Source organism: Rhea pennata, chromosome Z (assembly GCF_028389875.1).
Source record: "Rhea pennata isolate bPtePen1 chromosome Z, bPtePen1.pri, whole genome shotgun sequence".
In the NCBI taxonomy this organism is placed as follows: Eukaryota; Metazoa; Chordata; class Aves; order Rheiformes; family Rheidae; genus Rhea; species Rhea pennata.
In genome coordinates, this window is record NC_084702.1 from 12,316,658 (window position 1) to 12,337,156 (window position 20,499).

General features: G+C 41.3%; 1 long non-coding RNA gene across 2 annotated transcripts; it reads right to left on the reverse strand.

Moving 5' to 3' along the window:
• Positions 1–1,228: 1,228 nt before the first annotated feature.
• Positions 1,229–20,239, reverse strand: LOC134153676 (uncharacterized). Of its 2 annotated transcripts, none has more exons than XR_009961199.1 (4): positions 19,422–20,239; positions 19,202–19,311; positions 2,685–2,793; positions 1,229–1,398 (listed from the first exon to the last, which is right to left on the reverse strand). It is a non-coding gene; the product is annotated as an uncharacterized LOC134153676 (long non-coding RNA). The 2 variants fall into 2 exon arrangements; XR_009961198.1 differs by having other exon boundaries at positions 19,202–19,316.
• Positions 20,240–20,499: the final 260 nt, after the last annotated feature.

The window sequence follows — 20,499 nt, forward strand, 5'->3', positions numbered from 1 at the left end:
CACAGGGATGGAGAATGAGAAGGTGGTATGGGACACAAGGATAGGAAGGTGCATAGTGCAGGAGAAAACAGAGGATATGTGGAGAGTGAGTACCCAGAAAAAGGACAGTTTAGCAAAGGACATAAACATAGAAAAATGGGGAAATTAGAGTGTGGAATTAGAGGGGTGGAGGAAGAGTTAGTGTTTGCATATCTGTAAGATAGGCCTATTTAAGACTGTTAGCAGTCTAGAAGAAGCTGCTAATTCTCACTCAGTAGTAGGAGGAAAAAAAGAGAAGAAAAAAGAAAAGCCTCCCCCCTCCAAAAAAAGGTTCTCTACAAAGAACTGACAAGAACTTCACATATGCATACACATTTTGCAGTGTCTCTGCAAAAGAAATTTCCTGAGGAATTGGAATGTGTGACTAAAGCTTTTGTGAAGTTCCTCAAGAGATTGACTCTTCCTCTGGCATAAATCAGCATATTGCTATTGACTCTGATGGATTTACTTCCCTTCGTGCCCCCCAAGATTCAAGCCAAAGCCACAAGCTCCCCTTTGTTGCTCTGCAGAGTATGGAGCAGTGCAGATTTGCATGGTCAGGTACTTTGAAATTCCATCCTTTGGTTCCAGTGACAGAATGAGTCATCTCTGAGCTTTTGCAGTGACTTGTAAGGTGCTCAGATGTCTCTCTATAAATAGCTAGCTGTATCTAGCTCTTTAATGTTTCTAGTGGTGGCTGCAGTAAAGCAAATTGTGGCTCATAAATTGGTGATGTTCTATGAACTGTTGCTCCTAGGATTTTGAATGCAAAAATCGAGCCTGTTTTAGGGCCCTGCTGCACACATCATCTCAAAAGTATAAAATACCACTGAAGTCATGCCGGGTGGGGGAAGGGGAGGAGGTCTCATGTAACAGAGCTGTATGTGAAGTGGGATGTAGTAGCCTGGCCTCAGCTGCATCTGAATGTTGCCTTCTGAGGTTGAGTGTTACTTGACACAGTGTTCGACGCGTGGTAGGATAAAGGCAGTATCTGCATTGTGTTCTGGTTTGTAGCTCATATGGAAACAAGAAATACGCACTTCTTGACAAAGAGATGTGCCTCACTGAGGATCAACCTTGCCCTTGTGAAGTACAGCTCTGTGCTGAGAAGTGCTTGGAGAAGTGCATCATGGAGCTGCATGCTCAGCTAGACCTTCTTACCCTATGTGCTTGAATATGCAACAAAATACCCCTTATTTCTCACCTGTCAGACTTGTGTGCTCTACCTCAAGTGCAGAAACCACATGAGATGTGTTCATCCTCCCTTGTAAGGCAACAGAAGCGATGACTTTACAAGGTGGTGATGGGAGCTCAGAAAACAACTGGATGATGATCCACAGCCCAGATCATATTGTCTCAGGGACATCACCTCTGTAGTGCCTAGGGGAGAAAAAAAAAAACAGTGAAATAGTTTTGTAACTCCTTGTAACTTCTTTACCAAAGTAGCTCAATAAACAAAGAGGATCCCTGTTCTGCTGCATCTGCTGCAGCTTTCTGACAGGTGGAGAAAAATGTAATTGTAAAAGCCAGTGAGGAAAAAAAAAAATAACAGAAAGGGGAAATGAGGGAGGGGGTAACTGTTCATAAGTGTTTTTGATTTGGAATATTCATCAGATATGCATTCAGGCCAATAGCAGTTAGATTTGTGATGCTGAGATCACTGGTTATTGTGATGACCAATGATTTGTTGTTTCTATACTCTTACTCATCTTTCTGTGCCTTTCTCTTCTTAAACATTTGCATTGCAATCGATACTTTCTGCAGCTGGGCCTATTTTCAGGCTTAGCACAGCATTTAGGGTGACAAGGTCCAGGCCCTTGGGCTCCCAGGTACTCCAGGTACCAGTTACAACATGGTACAATTTCTGGATATTGAGGGTTTTACCAAAGATGTCAAGATCGTTGTTTCCATTTTCTGGAAAGGGAAACTATACTACAGAGACACTGAGTGACTAGTCCAAGGCTATTTGCTGTGTCCAGAGGATTGAGGATTTTGGTTTCCAGCATCATGAGTCTATGATTCTGTGCTGCCTCCTTACTCAAAAACTACTCAAGCTGGAATTGGAAAGATATTCCCAAATATTTTCAATATTTTTGCATGTTTCTTTTAATTTAAATGTTGTAATAATAGTTCTCTATTTTAATGCAGGTCCAGTAAACCCCTATGGAAAATTTTCTGTGTGACTCACCTAGGGGAGGAACATCATGAACAATACAGCTAAGCTCCTGTTGTGTATGTATGAAAACAAGGTACAACCTGACCTTCTACTTCCCAGGATGCCAAACCTGAAATCATTGTTTTTCCCATTGTTTGTTTTTTAACCTAGAGGCTATTTGATCCTATCACCTGATTGACAGCATTGTGTTAGAACATACGGGATGACTCTCAGGAGATTATTAGGCAAGCTGAGAGAGGTCTTCTGGTTTGTATTTGCTGGGTTACATTACACTCAAAAATAAGAAAAGCCCAAGATATGTCCTGATTTTCAGAGCTACTGAATGAATGAAGGTGCCTTTGATTTGGGGGAACTGGGTGCTTTCAAAAAAAAATCAGGTCAGGCTGGGGTTTCTGGGAAGTAGATTTTATTTTTTGATTGAAGGGAAAAAACTTTCTTTTTATGAGAATTAATCTGTATTCAGGGCTTGAGATCTTTACCATCTAGGTACCTTGTCAACGTGCTGACTGCAGAACTGTTGGCTGTTCGCTTTTAGCTGGTAAGCGCACGAACTGTTCCCTCATGAAAGTTTTCCAGAGCTTCTGATTGGTTTTCCGACTCTGAAACAGGGTGAAAGAAAAAAAAAACAAGTTTTCTTTTTGGGAACAGTCCAAGTAATTTCTCTGGAATTAGATGAGATTTTATCTATATTACCGGGTAACCAAGGTGAGAGTTTGGCTCCATGATTTACAATGCCTGATGGCAATTGAATATGATGGCAGAGATTCCTGAGCCAGTGCTATTGAGCTGCTCTTCTTACCACATTCTTTCAGCTTCCTTAATTGTGTTAGGCTGGGTATGACACTGAGGTGGTTATCTGATGCCAGAGTAAATTTGCTGGTTATAAGAGGTTGGAGGTTACTCAAAATCTGTTAGCAAATTGTTATGAGACCTATCTACCTTTGTACTTCATTAACATTTTTTTCTTAAGCAGAAATCTTTTCAATTTCCTTCACAACTGATGGTGGTTATGCTAAGGGCAGAAAATTGATGTCATCACACATCGCCTTGTTTTCAACACTCATCAGTGTTTCTTGTGCAGAGTGGAGATGGAAAGGTGGCTATTCTTTGAGAATTAAGTAATTTCTTCACTTCTGTGTTTGCAGATATTGATGGTAGCATTCTAGAGAATAAGCTGTCTTTTTCGGGTGAATTTGAGATTGAGACAGGATTTGGTTTTTAGTCTGAGCAGATAAGGAAACATCAAAATTCAAGATAATAATGAAAGTACTAGACTTGGAAAAATTATATCATAGTATTTGGAAAGAAGTAGCAAAATGCCTAAACATTTTCTTTTCTCAGGGAGGTGCCTAAAAATGGAGATGGAAAGAGAGGATTAAGAGAGAGAGAGTTAGAAAGGGTATATATTTATGGAGAATAGTTCCTTCTGATACAGGAGAGAAATGAAGAAGGAGGGAACTGAAGAATATATGTTTTTTAAGGATTATGTAGATAAGGAACATGCTAGAGAAAAGTGTCCACTTATCTGAATTTAAAATCCAAAGATTTTGTTTATCTCGCTTTACCTACTCTGCATGGGGAGCAATCTCAGCTGAATTTTTGCAGTTGGCTATTTGTATTTTGTTTCCTGTTGACATACCTGGGGACCACTCGCATGAGTGTGTAGGTGAGAATTGGATCTCCTGGTCCTGTTAGAAAACACAGCACCAGGTGACAACTGTAGTGTCCTGGCAATATGCTTTCTCTTCAAAGCATATTCTCAGAGGTGCCATTTGTGCTGTTGCACACTCCAAGGCAGCCTCCCATCTTTGTGGAGTAACTGTAGTTGATGTTAAGTATCTAAACCCTTGGTGAGCCACTTTGGATGCAAAAAGTGTCATCTGAAGATGAATGCTCCTCTCCGCCTTTCATTTCAGAAGGATTTGGGTAATAGATGAGGTTTCCTGGACAGATGAATGTAACTCACCCAGTTTGATGTACAGAACGGAGAGGAAATGAAGCAAGGGGCCAGAAATAATCCTAAAGACATTAGCTTAGAAGGAAGGACAAAGACCCACAGTGATGTGACATTAAGACCATCTGGACAATGTTTGGCAGCAGTGGAAAAGTAAACAAAGCTCTGAGAAGGATTTCTAAAAGTGAGGAGAATATAAATGACATACTGTCTAGCAAGCACTTAAAAAGCATTAGGAGCTTCTGAGCTGCTTTGGTATTTCCAGTTTTGAAAAAGGGGCATCTCAAAGGCAAGGAAAAACTACCTGGGGGTGTTTTGGGAGTAAGACAGTTTGAAGATGGATTTTACCAAGTTTTGGCTTGTGTATACTTCAACAGGCTTGCTGAAAGATCTCGCTGAGACAGGGGTGTCTGAAAGGCAGGTAACATAGTTAACACTAGCCAGCTATGCAAATAACTCCCAAAAGTTAAAGGAGAACTTATCAGTTGAACCTGCAGAAAAGTGTAAATGAATCTATATGTTAGTACACATCTGCGAAAATGATTGAGGTTACTAGGTGCTACTGCCAAAGAAAGAAAGAAATAGTGAAAATATTTTATGCAGTGTAGGAAGAAATTCAAAGTTTTGAAATTCATAATAAATTTTAGGGGAGTTCTGGCTAATTGCAATAATAATCAAGTTGGTGGAAGCATGACAATTATTTGCTATGAGAAACGATGTATTTGAGTGTAAAGGAGCGGGTTGTTGTCTATGGTGAAACATCCATTTTCCTACTAACATTGTTTTTTGAAGAAAAGCTATTTGTTTCTTCCTCCCCCTTCCCCAGTAACACTCGTTTTGATCCAAGTGCCATAGCAACACCATTGGGAATGTTTCTCCCATCTCCAGGCCAAGATTAGAGTGAGGAAACTTTGCTGGCAGGCAGCTAAGCTTTGTGTTAGGGAAAACATATCTGCACAGATGATCATGAGCTACACCACTTTTGGACAGCACAGAAGGATGTGGGCCCTTATCCACTCAGACTGATGGATGGAACAGAAGTTTTCCTACCATACAATTGCCACAGATCAGATCAAGCTCTCAAAAATATTAAGGCTATAGATATTGATAGGTGTCCTTCCATTAACAGCAATGACTTTGGATCAGATGATGATCTTCCATCCTTCCACACAAAGTATTCATCCCTCTCTCTTGTTCCTTAAGGAATTATAATTGTGAGTATCAGCTTTGAGGACAACCATATTTTTTGTGCATTTCTGGCTGCTGCTTTGTTTTGTTTTGTTTTGTTTTGTTTTGTTTTTCGTGGTGAACAGGGGTCCGCATTCAAGCTGACTTAAAATACTCCCACTACTTCCTTTTTCTGACTCAGTTCTCTTCCCCTCAGCACTGGTTTCTAGATCCCCTTATCACACTGCCCAGCTGTAAAGTTCCTTCTTATCTAAATTAGCTCATATGATCATGTGTTTGAACTCCAAGCACAGAGGAAATGATCCATTGCAAGAATACAATCTACTGGGCTTTAAACTGCTGATTTAATGCTGATTTCCCTGGAGCTGGCAGACAAGCCCACAATTGATGGGTTGGGCACTCCTAATTAGTAGCTGCACAAAAATCAGGTGTAGGAGTTGAAGTGTTTGAGGATATTTAGGAAAAGGAATAAAGGGTCATCAATTAGAACCTCAGCACCACCCCCAAAAAAGTGAAATTTTGAACTCTGCCTCTACACAGACCTCCAGCAGAGAAGGGTAGTGAAAGATGTGATTTAATAAACCCAGCTGGTCCAGGCTGTTCATGCTGTGTATGAGTAAACGGAATTGGAGAGGTAATGTCAGGATATATGAGGTTCAGGCACATGATGAACCACAGCTTTAGGAGGTTTTCCTTGTCAGCTCAGCGGTGGTGACTTATGGCTGAGGACTCTTAGGCTTGTGAGGGGACACAAGTCAGTTCAGACTCCTCAGGATGGACATTTTCTCTCACACATTTTACTTTCAGTTTTGCTATGGGTTAAGATGACCCTGAGCAATTCATTAAGCAGAAACAATGTCATGGAGTGATTGACCCTTGAGGTGTCAGGGTGTTCCACTTTGTGGGCTGTATTTCCCCTCTTCTGAGGCCACCATCTCCAGTGGTTCAGTCTCAAAACAAGAAGCAGGTAGAATACATATGCAGTGATGAGACTGCTGCAAAGCTTTGCTTGCAGGTTGGCTGCAACGTGAAATTGACAAACAAACCTGAGAAAAATGGAAGAAGTGAGTCTGAAAATCAATAGGCTATTCATACAGTGAAAAATAAAATTATCTTCTAAGGTAGGTGGTTTGTTTAAAATGTTAACCTGCAAATACAAAATCACAGACTATAGGTCTGGAAGAGGTACCTGCTCCTTGGCTGTGCTTCAAGGCTGGTTCAACATTACCCAAGTTATCCATGACAGATGTTTGTCTAACCTCTTTTCAGACCTCTCTAGAGATAGAGGTCCTGTTCCCTCCCTGATAACTCAGCCTCTAAGGCTTAGTTATTCCTGTTTATTTCCTGATGCCTGATCTACAGACATTTTGCTTCAATTTGCAGCAAGATTTTCTGTCTCAAAATGGAAATGGAAAGTAAATCATTCCATTCCTCCTGACAGCAGCCTTGGACCTAGCTGAAGACTGTTCTCACACCCCCTTCACTCTCCTCTGACCTGAAAAACCTGTAATAACTTTAGTCTTTCCTTGTGGACCATGATCTATAGCCTTCCAGTCATGTTGCTGCTCTCCTCTGCACTTTTTATTGAACTTTGGTGCCCCAAAATTTCTCAGAGTAAAGCCTTGCCAGTGTGAGGAAGTGGAAGGATGGCTTCAGATGCCCTAAACATGACAGTTGTGTTCCTGCATCACAGAATATATTGCCTGCTTCTTAAGGTATGTTGTTTCTGCATTGCATTTAGTTTGTGACTAGGTAATCCTCAGAAGTTTTTGTCCTGTACTGTTGATTATTCCTGCTTCATTTTCTTCATTAGCTTTTAAAGACAATTCAGTTACTTTTTTTTTGGTCTTCTTCCAGATTGCTTTTCCATTTTTCAAGATCAATTACTATCTACAAATAGTAATTTCTAGTACTTTCTAGTACCTCTGCTGAACTACTAATAAAAAAATAGTAAAATATTGAACACAATCCTTATCTGAGCGTTGTTACAAATAGGTATTTTATTATGGGAGGATAATATCTGTTCCACTGAATAACTTCTCCCTAAAAGGAAGCAAGCAAAGATACCTCAGTTTTGCCTCATGCACTGTAGTGCCAATTTCTGGCATGGATCATAGGAACAGAGATTTATGCAGTGAAAGGAGGCAGAGTTTAGCCATAGACCAGGTTTATAGCTGATATTTCAAGCTGGCTTTGGGTCCCACCAAACTTACTAAAGACATTTAGGAATCCTTTCCCCACTGAGCAATACAACCAGGAATGTAACTTTCACAGACTGCCAAAGTACAGTGACTCACTCAGCTTTGTAAAGGGACAAAACTGTAAAAGCATCAGCTCTTCATTTTCTTTTACTACTTGATAGTGGTCCAAAACTTATAATGTTCACCAATAATTATACAGACTGCCCAAATTATCTTTTAGCATGAGTATTTCATCTGCATAATACAGACATTTATGCTCCCCACTGCTCTTATGAATTCCTTTGATTCTTGAATCAGTTCTTATTGCAACAGCCAGAGGTGGAAGGGCTCAAATAAAAAGAGAAAAGGTGATAATGGATGTGTCTGCATGTTCTACCAGCCAAAGATATGGCCTGACACACCTATTTATTACTGATTCTTTTAGCTGATGCTCTATTATATACAAAGAAGCCTTAAACTTTTTTAGGACTTGAACCAGTTTATTCAAGTTTCAAACTTCCTACACAGTTCTATCTATATTTTACCACACTTTTAAAACAGAGTACCCCAATTTATAGAATATGATCCAGTTTGCCATGTCAATTTGAAACTATGTTGTTGGTTCAGCTATGAAGCATATATTTCACTATAGAAATAAATGACTCTTCTGCTGCAACAGTAACTAAACACTGCTTTCCTATAGGATACTGACTCAGTGAAGTACAACTTGGAAAGGTTCAATTGTTCAACTGAATGTCAGCTTGAAGAATACCACTTTCTTTGTAGCCTGGAATTTGTCTTCTCCATGCTCCTCTGAAAGCATGCATGAAAGTTTTCCAAAGTTTAAAACAAGGCTGGAAAGCTGCGTGGAAGCTGGAGCCAGTGTTGTCCCTTGGGTAAGGCTCCTGGGGCCAGCATAGCTCTCTTTATAACCATCCTACCCAGTGCAAATACATGAAGGACAAATAGGATTTTCTGTAGTCTTTTGTTTACAGTAACACAAAGTTTTCCTTAGGCTGCTCTTTAGGCTAAGTCAGTAAGTTTTACATTCAGTAGGAAAGTTGCTGTGGATTCAAAGGGGAGTGGACTAAATGCCCAATGACAAAATGCACTACTTTTGAAGCCTCTGGTTGCCCTGCTGATACTGAGCTGAAGAAAGCAGTGAAAAGCTACTTACCTCTCCACTTATCACCCCTCTTTTGCAAAAATAAGCTGAGCTGTGTATTTCAGCCTGAGCTTACAGGGGCAGAAAGCCCAACTGCTACTTTAACTCCAACCCTAGTCTTCACTTGGTTTTGCTAACCCTAATAAAGACGTCTGTATTTCCTTTGTAGACTTGGTATTTGAGTGTTGATGCTGCTAATTTACTTCAATTCCCCTCCCACCTCAGGACCTGGCTCCAGACTGGCCACTGTACATGCATGCACAGTAACAGCTTCTGGGCCCTCTTGGAGGAGGTCATCAGTGACTGTTCCCTTCAGACAAGCAGTCTGGAAGTGAACTGTACTCACAGTGTCTCCAGGTCTTTCACTGCATGGTAATGCATATTCCTGATGTCACACTATAAAAACACCATCTTGATAAGCTGTATATAATTACTCGGTGCATTCTGAACTGTAAAAGGATAAAAAATATATATATATTGCCTCAAGACAATGTAACTTATCGAAACAGGAGTTCAGAGGAGACTAAAGCCAAAACTTGTGTAGTGTGAATTTGGCTTGTCTTTTTCAGTAGTTTCAACCCTGTGCGCTGTTGACACAAACTAGTCCATATTGATTGGAGTGGAAGTCACCAGTTTTCAACTGACCTGGTCCACAACAGTGATCTGCACCTCGCTGATTCATTTCAAAGGACTTCTCTTCTTGTGGGGAGGAGAGCAAACAAGAGAAATCCTTCAAATCCAGTGTTACTTTCTGCATAGCATGAACTTAAAGATTCATCTAGGTATTGTGAGTTCATCTAATCTTTCTCAGTGAATGTAATCCTTAAATCTCAGGCCCTTATTTATTGTGGGATGTGTGGAGGTGTTGTTTAATTGTTTATTTTCTTTCAGGAGTAGGAATGCTCTTATCATATTAATGATGGTTGCTCAGTTTTGCTCATTCACCAACCTAAAAGAATAGAGTATTCTTGATCTCAAGAGGACAAAGCTCAAATCTTTAGTGCTTCCAGCAAAATACAGCAAGTATGTAACAGATGCCTTAAACAGGGAACAACAGAATCAAAGGAAACAGAGTTGGGAAGAAGTTTGGTAGGTCATGTTTTCCAAGGCTTGGTACCTTACAGAAGGGTTTTAGGCCTATCTCTGCATAGTTTCACCTCTTAGCATTGAAATTGAAAATGGTTTCATTATACCTGCTCATCTTTTCAGGATATAGTTAATCTTCAAGCAAATTAATTGAGATATTTTACCTGCAGATGTTACCTGTCTGCTTACTAGTCTCTTTACAGTCCCTGCAAAGGGTCTGTGCATATTACAAGCTTTCTTGCATTTTTTTTTTTTATCTCAGAAACTGTTGGAAAGGAGGGAAATGCTTTTCCTTATATTTTATGTTTAAGAAAACCACATGATGGACCTAGATGAAACAGATGCTAACCTAACTTTAGATGTCTAATAGTCTAACACGGTCACCTCACCTTACGTCCATCAACATAGAGATGAATTCTCAGCAGAGTCTTAGGTAACCAGAACATCTGATCCTTGCTCAAAGGGGATGTTGGTGGCATAGCAAAGGAGACAAAGGGAGATCTCTTGTAGGAAAACAAGTTAATCCCCAGGCTACCTTCCAATTTTTCTGGATACAACTCTTGGCAGAGTTGAAGGTTTGGTGCATAACCCAGCAGCTGGCTACTCCTGGAAGTACCTTTCAATCTACCTCCAACAGCCTGAGCCTTCTTGCATGCTGCTGAACCATACTCCTGTTTTCATGTGATGGGCTTTACTTTGCATTAGTTCATTTCAGTGGGAGGAGAAACCAGCCCCGTGTGAATGAACATACATGGAGAAGGGAAGTGGTGGTGACAGTGCTTCACATAACAAAGGCAAGCATCAGTTTGAGGGTGGCATCATCTGGCTGTACCAGGAGCTAGAGGTGAAAATGAAGCTGTGAAATCATATGATTACATGATTTTCTCCCTGTGATAAAAAGCAAATTAAAAATAGATGTTAAACCGTTCAATTAATTAGAGTGTAATAATGTAGTCTGTTACTGTGCTCTAATTTGTGCCATGTTGAAAGTAGTTGCCTTCTTCCCCCTCCACCTCCTTATAAATAAATCATATGCTTTCTGGATCAACTCATCCAATTATATCTTAATTGTTTCTATGAGGAAACCTCACTACTGTATTAATTGTCATACAAGCACTTGTTCACACAGGGCCAGATTCCCATTGGTGATATTTTAATTACTGTTACAGTGCCAACGCGGAATTCAATAGCTTATTAACACTAGATGGTTTGGTAAACTTTTATCAGCAAACAGACTCCAAAAGGAGTGTTTCCTGAGAGTATTTTGGTAATTCCTTTACTTATTTATTTATAACATCTCTGAAGGACCTGGAAATCTGAAGGGATCTCAGGAGTCTGATCTGAGTACTGGAAATATAAATGGAGATGTTCCTGATATCATCAGCCCTGCAATGATGTTTGACTTGCACTACAGGCATGTGTAGGAGATATTCTACAGGACAAATAGCACATGATGAAAGGGGGGATTATTTTTCTGATTTTATTACAATGAAATTTTTGAAATGTAAAGGGCCATATAAAGTTTACAAATAACATTTATTCTGCTAAGTGCATATTTAAGTGAAGTTTTTAAAAACATTTGTCCTCCTAAGTTAGTTAGGTACTATTGAAATCTCCAGGTTCTCTATGTGTATTTCAGCATGAGCTAATATGCATGGTTGAGAGAAGCCAAACAGACACAGTTACACAATATAGATAAGCTATAGATATGAGTTTCTTAAAAGTTTTGGTTGACTGATTTTTGCATTTTCAGTGGTAGGCTGGGAGGAAAGAGCTCTACCCAGCTTGAATGTATCGACTAATATTAACCACGCCAGGGCAAAAATGAGCATTCAGTCTGCATCACATCCTTGAACCTAGTCAAAACAATCCCCCCTGCAAAGTGAGAGTAGTAGCCATGTGAGCTTCTCCAGACCTTCCTCTAGCTGCTTCTCACCCTGCCAGAGGAAGGGCCTTCTCCAAGGCCAAGGGGGACTCTTTGCTCGGCCCCTGCTCTTTGATGTGTTTGGCAAGTCTGGATGAGGACAACAATTTTATATCATTTTATGTTATAGCATGCTGTTAGGTGAATAAACAAATGTCTCAGTAATCTTCATGGACAAGAAACCTTTAATCACCTTAAGGCTCCCAAAGTGTAACTCCATGGTCTCCCACAGCATTATGGCATTCCTGATTTGCATCAGGGTGAGCAAGGTGAGAACTGACTCCTGGAAGACTTATTCTGTTAAGAGGCTTATTCATGGAGAAACCTACAGAAAGATGTTGGAAAAATCTTATTCTCACTCTTCTCTTTCTTTTATCTAGGCTGATATATTTTCTCTGTTTCCCAAACAGAGAGGCTGGCAGTCACAAGCTCTGCACCAGGACACCTGTGCTTGGATGCAGATCTGATTTTGTATGTGACCTTATGAATTGTTCTCAGCTTGAAATCCAGCCTGGGAAACGTTCATCCACCTCTCTGTTTCCAGGGAAAATCTCCCTGAAGGAGAACATTTTGTACAGGGCCAAGCACAAGAAGGCTCTGTTCTTGTTTTAAGGACCATCCAGGCTATGTTACTTCATTGATTAATCAATAGTGATGTGGTTAGGAATAAAATGAAGAACCATGACCTTCAGAGTGTAGCAGTTCTTTGGCTAGCACAGCCATGCACATAATATGGCTCCCCTGAGGCCAAAGAGTGAACTTTATCTAGACTTAAGCCTGAATATACTATTGTTTCTCTTTCAGTAATCCACCAGCAGATAATCAAATTATCCAGAGAAAGAGAAGAGAGAGACTTGTTATAACTGCAACAGTTTGAATGGGAAAACAAAACTAGAGGCCAACGATAAAGCACAAATATCCAGATTCAAAAAAAAAAGCTTGTTTAGGTTAAGCAGTAGGGGTAAAGCTCTTGATAGAAACATTTAACCAAACCTGAGAGAAGGAGGAAGTGCTACTAACAGAGCAACTCTCCACACACTGTGCTCAGCCAAAGGCTGACAGGATGCTTATGGTAAAAAGGTTGAAACTCTCATTAGCTGAGAAAGCGCATTAGACGGTGTTGGCTAGACCTTCCCCTAAGCTGGGAGATGGTGATGCAGGCTCTTCAAGTGCAGCCCTGTCCGTACCGTGCCCTGGTGCTGCTGGTGGACGCATGATGAGCAGCACAGAGACTATTCTGTGTCTGAAGAGACCTCTTGGCCCCCAAGGAGTCCCCAGAAAAGTGGCCATGGCCTGTTTCCACCTCACTGTGCCCCTAGAATCATAAAAAGCAGTCAGGAAAGGGAAAGACAGCTTAGAGAGGATACAAGCCTGTTTTTGCATGTGTTACGGCATCTGTTGGACTTGAGATGGGATACACTGTTCAGTACTGCAGACTACCACCAGAGTGGTGCCTGGGAGAGGATACCAACAAGGATGACAAGTTCCAAGGATATTAAGTTCCAGGGAGAAAAAAAATAAAAGAAAAAGATAAAAAAAAAAATATATATTAAACAGTCAAATTAGACCATCTGGATTTATTTTCCTGCGAGGAAAAAGTTAGGAGACAGATTTTTAGTCTTTCCTCCTTGCAAACACAACAGGACTGTCTAAACTGAAAGTCTGGATTCTTTATGCCTGCAGCCAGGTGGACTGAAATGATAGCATCCATGATAGCATCCAGAGAGCCAAATACTTTCCCTACTTTAGCACTGGCTTCTATGCCAGATGAGATCCAGCTAATGCACTGTATCCAGCATGGACAGATATGCCATTGCCAGAGTCCAACTGAAAGGAGTGGTGCAGGAAGACACTGGCATCTACAGAGCATGCAAACAGACGCATGTTCTGCTAAGCAGCCTTTTGCTTGAGGCAGGGTGGATGCACTGTGCAGTCCTAATGTAGGCAAAGGTGCCTCTCCAGCTCCAACAAGTATGTTTCTTAGAGAGGACAGGCAGACTGTGTGCCCTGGCATGCAAACCAGGCACCTTGTTCAGCTCCCTGCTCCACCCATAGATGTGCCACGTTAAACTCTTTAGTCCTCTGGTGTTGCAGATCTCCACCTAAAAAAGGGAATATTAGCATTTCCCATTCCCACCTCCACAGAAAAATGAAAATCAGGAGGAATACCTATCCTGCCTTGGGGCCACATGGGTATTGTGTAGAGCTGGGTTCATTATAGTTTCTTCAAGACCTGTTTGTGCTGTAATAAGACCCCTCACAGCATCTCAATTAATAAACTAGTGAGCATAATCTGAGCTTTCTCTTTTGTTATTTGGTGACTGCTTTTCACTACTTTGGTAGCACAAAGATGTCTTAGTTCAGGCAGGAGTCCATTTTTTGTGGCTTTGGATAGTACCTGATGCTCAAATGTCAGAACCGAAAATGTGAGGAAAAAATCTGGAGGAAAAACCTGAGGAGACACATAACAACTCTAGTCATAAATCAGAGTAGCAGGTCACCAAAGAAGGCTATTGGCGATGCTGAGTGACCAATAAGCATTTCTGGACTAAGTGAAGGATTTAAGAGATAAATAGGAAACAGAAAAGCACTGACTGGCCCTTCCCTGTTTCTACAGATGGAGAAATCAACACATAGGTCAAAGCCAGAGACAAAACCTTTCACATTCAAAGATTTAGTAAAAAAATAGTCAGCAGAAAGACTCGAGAAACCCTGCCAGTGACCTTCTGAAGTATGAGCTGGAGGATCGGCTTTGACTGTTTTCCAGTGGCCCAAAACTCTTTTTGTAACATTTTCCACAAAGTCACAAGAATCAAAGTTCCCCTTACCCTGCTCCAGGACCATTAACCAGAAAGTTAGAGAAATGCAGTTAAAAGTCTCTGCTCAAGAAACCAACCTACTACTGTTCTGAGAGCCCTATGCATGAGCTTTTCTTTGGGATTGCTTGAGAGGCAGAATCAAAGTCAACAGGAGAAGGAAACTTTCCACTGTTTCTCACCACTGACACTGTTACTTATTATAGTAAAAATGCAAACACCACTGTTGACAATTCATAGAGTGTAGACCTAAATATGACATTGCTATTCACATGCAAAAGATGATTACTCAATGTATTTGTACCTCACTGTCAATTTTGTTCAGAAGTTATTATTTACGGCACATTTGCTTACCTAGATAACTTATTTATACTTCATAGGATATTTCTACTGTTGCCACTAGAGGTCTATTCACCACTACAAATATAAAAGAAAGAGACAAGCCATTTGTTTGCTTCTCTGGAGTTTTTCACTTGTAATTATTGCTCAGTATTAGTATTGGAGTAATGACCCATAGTTCTGTGGCTGTAGATGCCTTGCAGTAATAGATATTAGGTCAGAAAGTGCCAGTATTTATTTTCTTCAGTGTATATATAATTTGACCTTCTTAATGTCATCAATTTGGTTTGGTAATCGGCACTTTTAGGGTTTCATTTTTTTTTGCTTTCAGCATAGAGCAATTATTTGGTGCTCCCACATTTATGCAGCCCAGCTATGAATCCCTGCTAGTTTTATAAATACAGCATCCTCATACGATAAACAAAAGAAAAGGCAAGTGTTCCCACCCTTCCCAGATCTGCCCCTCACTGAGTTCAGCAGGATTTGTGTGAGCTCATGGAAGGCAGTCTGGCCTTTTGTTCCCAGCGCTTGCTTGCTCCCTCTTTCTTTCCTTCTTTCTTTTTTTATGAGAATCTATGTGAGCTCTACCTTCACCCAGTTTATCTTTTCATCCCTTCTTAAGTGCAGTCTCCTGTTCTGCTATTACACCCTGGCATTTCTGAGTATGACAATCAGATTTCCGGCATTTTTCCCCCTTTGGTTGACTTTAAATGCAGGCTTTCTCGCTTATTATACGAAACATGCCTCTCTGCTCAGCGCTAGGGGGGAGGAACAATACTGCTCTGTAAAGGTGGGGTTTGCAGAAAGGCTCAGCCTTGACTTCATTCAATTCCCATTGTTAATCAATAGTAAAATTCCTGCTGACTTCAATGTGAGCAAAGTTAGGCTGAAACTCATGGCATTTGAAAATCCCCCTTTACATCCTTTGGATTCACTCTTCAAAAGGACCAAAATTAGAAGGCACTTACTGAACCCCACCAGTTTTTTTACTTTGGCCAGTTTAAAAGCTGTCTTGTCTGTGCTTTCCTCTTCAATCTGTGTAGCTGAGATTAGCTCAGAGCAGGATCATGTCTTACCCCAGGAGGAGAAGCAGTAGCAGGAAATTTTGCACAAGAGGGACTTTCTTCCAGCATTTTTCTCAACCTCTCTCTCTAATTAAGAAGTGAAAAAAGTTCAGGGCTGTCTCTTAGATTTGTCCCCGGAGCTGATGTCCTGTGTGCCTTCCCACCTGGCTCTGGCCCTAGGCCTTTGCCTTTGCCACCCCTGGACTCTCCCAGCTCAACCCCAACCACACCACCAAGCAGATCTTGGATCCACAATCTGGCTTCCTTGGACTGTCCAGAGCCATGTCTCATGTGAAAAACAGGACAGTCTTAGTCTCTGAGCCTTTTATTCTCCATACAGGCATGGGGCTGGGAGGAGAACCATCTGGGCCAAAGTCTGCTGTCTTGAATTTACAAAACTGTAACGCAAGCCCAGATGTGAAACTAATGATTCAGGTGCTGGAATCTCTGGATTACTTGGTTTTAATCCCTGTCCCCTTGCTTCAATATTGTTTCCATGTGACAAGTTACCAGAGCTCTTGTAGCCCTTGGCATTGGTAGTGTAGCTTCAGTCCCAGGAATTATGCAGTCACTTGAGCATTTCAACCTGAAATGCAAAACACTTATGCCAGCTCCATGCTGTTTGGGTGGAAGATCCTGGCTTCCAGCTGGAAGATCCCTGCTGAGCCTACACCACTTTCCCCTCCACACACTTCTGTTGTTCTGTAGACTGTAAAAGTTTGGGAAAAGACTTTTTGGTGGGAGAATTTACTTTTATCTAAATTGTCTGCCAAGCACATAAATCTTAGGAATTTTAACCTTTTAATATATATTCCATTCCCAATCATTTCACATGACTGATCATGTGAAAAATACTGGTTTTTGAAAGGATTGATCCATGCCCCATGGAGCACTATATAAATGAAATTCCAAGTTTCTTCTTTTCATATGAGTGACTATTGTAATGAAATTGAATACAGGCAGGGAGGTCATTCATTGTAACATTAAAACAGGAGAGTTTGCAGTAGGAGAGGCAAAAAGACCTCCCATTAGTCCTTCCCTTCCCTTCTTTCCACTTCCTTCCCCTTCTCCCCTGTTACTTCTCTGGAGAGCTGGCTTGCAGCATACTTCTGGTACTCCAGATGCTGCCAGTGGACAGATGTTGTGTATCTCCCACTATGGCTGATGCAGAGAAATGGTGGTTCTCCACTGTCCCACAATGCTAACACATCCCAGAGGGACACAGACAGTGGCAAGCGCTTGCTGCCTGCCAAGTCCAGCCTCTCGGCTCAGGCCTCCTCAAATAAAGTGTTTATATGGACCTTTTGAGTTCATTCATGTGACCTCAGCCATTGCCAAAAAGGAAGAAAGGTCTTGTATTCAGGCTCTAGGGTGAAATCTGGTGAGGGCTCCTCACTCCAGGTGCCCAGGGAACTGAGGTCTGGCCAGAGGTGGCTTCCTGACCTTGCCTTCACTTCCCTCATGCCATCTGATCATGGGGCAGATAACCAGTTATAGCTCAACAGCTTAAAGCCACTTCAAACGCTTGGGTTTCTGCATTTCCCTTTTGCAGTGCTTGAAAAGTGTTCTCCTCTGTGGTATTACAGAAATGCCTTAAACCATGTGCCCACAGAACAGATAATCCTATTCTAAAAAATTCAGGTGCAATCATTCTTCTAGGACCTAAGGTTTAGTTCTCCTCTCTGTTACTCCCAAAGCCATCCACTGGAATCAAAACTGGCTTTAGGGAGGAGTGAAGTTCCTTCTTTGATGAGCATTTTGAAGTATTCGTTCAGGGTAAGCCCCGCTGCAGTCATACCAATCAGGCAGACAAGCACTCCAAAAAGCCAACCTTAACTAGCACATAAAAATGTACCAGGGGAGGACTTCCAGAAGTCTCTTGTCCATCTCCCTGCCCCACGGCAGACTCCATAAATCATTATCACTCCTAACACGTTTCTCTGTACTGCTCCTCACCGCCTACCACAATCTCCTTTAAAAAAAAAAAAACTCTGCTTAACTGCCTTTTTCCTTTCCTTGTTTCTCCTTGCATCTGCATCATCCTTAAATGTCTCTTGGTGCAGTTGATACTCATTATTTCTATTTTGGTGCAGCATGGGGAGTGGTTTATTCCTCTTGTACCACACTGCAAATTTCTGAGTGTTTTAAAGCTGATTTAATGCCTCCCCTTATCTCCTCATGTGCACAGTAAACAGGCCCAGTCCTTTCAGCCCTCCCTCATGGATCATCAAAAAGTGAGTGGAGAGCAGGGCCCAGCCCTGGGCATTGCTATCACATGAACAAGCACCACCCTCCCCCCCAAACAAAAAGAAAAAAAGGAGAAAAAAAGAGAAATCAAATGTAATTATGTCATTTGTGAAATTGTAAAGAGGATAGATACTCAAGGTGCTTTGATTATGGCTGACATGATTTTCCTATGGACTACTGCATTAATCAGGATGCTAACTCAGACTACGGTAACCGGAGAAACAAAAGAGGAAAACCAGATTTGTGTATACAAGGAGACTGTGTAAGTTCCATCACTGAGTAGCGAAAAATGTTAAACCCTCTTATATTTGAAGTATTTTCTACTTAAATCTGCATCAAAGAAAGTAGGGAGCTTATTTCCCTGTGATTATTAAATGCTGCTGTTTGACTTGCCCATTTTAATAATTTTGTTTTTGCTTTTCTTTTAATTATATACCCCAAGTACCGCTTCTCTATTTTGTTATGGGCTGAATAGTAATTAATAGCAAAATACTTCAAACAGAATAGCAGCAGAAAGAAAGTGCATTTAAGGAAAGTAAAGAGACAGGGAACATTAAAGTCCATTGGATTTTAATAAACAGGCCTGTGCTGAAGGCTGCTGTAGTTCTCCACGCAAAGCCCCTGTGGATTTTCAGGGAAGGCAGCTCCTAACACCGACACTGGGGCTGGGTCCGCGCTGTGAACGTCAGCGCTAAGAGCAGCCCACGATCTGCTGCTTCTGATAAGCAAGGGCCCTTCCTTCTTCGGATATATTTGTGGCTGGACCTATTGAACCGTGCATGCCTCTCTGCCCTCAGGGAGAGCTGCTCTGTGCACAGGCTCTTCTCGCCTGGCAGATCGGCGGCGGCGGGGGGGTCCGCTTGTTTAATCCATTCTCGTTCTTTAGGGCTGCATTACCTGCATGCTCCAAACAGTATCAAGGGATTGCCATGCTGAGTCCTTCACAGTTAGGCAGAGAGACTCTTGCTGCCCTGAAAAGCTTTTAGTCTAAAGCAGAGCTTCTCAGTCTTGCTGGCTGGCTAATGCTTCTCTGTAATCACTTACCAGTTTCATGGGCCTCACTGCTGCACAGGTCACCAAAGGTGGACAGAAAGCGACTCCCCACAGTAATCTCTCTTCACCCGCCAAAACATAACAGCTGGAGAAGGATAAACCTACACTGGTAAAACAGGCAAAGGTTAAGATATGTGTTCATGATTACCAGAAGACAAACAAAAATAATGCAATTATCCTCCCCTTGAACGGTCACTCCCTTCAAACTCACCTCTTGATTCTGCACAGTCCAGGAACAGCTGAACGTGGCAAAGAGCATGTCTCCACTGAGACTTAGGAGTGTAAGAACTGGTTCTTGTCATTGGTCAAAATGAGAAGACCAGTGTCAGCTTTTCTTTCTGTTTGGTACTTCTTCAAGGCTTGTTGGCTTGCTCTTCACCTGACTAAGGAGTCACTTCTAGATTTCGATGCAGGCCTCATGCTGCTGCTGATGAGCAATGAGAACAGACAGGTCTCACTTGAACCAGCTGAATGTGGAAGACTTCCTCGTGTTGCCCTGGGCCATGGTATTAATCTGTGACTTGAAGGCTTTCTGTGCTCTGGAGGGAAGGAGGGATGATTTTCCTGATCTAGGATAATAAGCTTCTTCACATTCATGTTTCCAGAAAGGCCCAGTAGCACTAAACCTCTGAAAGGGGTCTCATCCTCACTGCATGTGAATCATGGGAGGAGGGGCTGCCCCACCAGGCAGCTGGGAAACAGCCTTGTAACAGAAACCAGGACACTTGTCCTGACATACTTTGTTTTGCATTCAGAGGTTTAGAAGAAATCCTGCTGGCCTTGATGCTGAAGCTGTTTACTGTTTTTAGGCTTGACAGCATATTATTAACTGCTATGGCAGTGAACACCATCTGTGTTGCTCAAGCTACTCTATCAGTCTGTAAGTTGGAGGTTTTCTTATTTGTCTGAGGAAAAGACATAATCCTCCTGGATGGTGAAAGATCTTGAATTATCATATCCAAAACAGAAACTTAAACACCAAGGCTCCTTTTCTTTTCTTTTTTCTCTTCTCTTCTCTTCTCTTCTCTTCTCTTCTCTTCTCTTCTCTTCTCTTCTCTTCTCTTCTCTTCCTTTTTTCTTTTCTTTTCTTTCTTTTTTCTTTTTTCTTTTTTCTTTTCTTTTCTTTTCTTTTCTTTTCTTTTCCTTTTCTTTTCTTTTCTTTTCTTTTCTTTTCTTTTCTTTTCTTTTCTTTTCTTTTCTTTTCTTTTCTTTTCTTTTCTTTTCTTTTCTTTTCTTTTCTTTTTTCTTTTCCTTTCCTTTCCTTTCCTTTCCTTTCCTTTCCTTTCCTT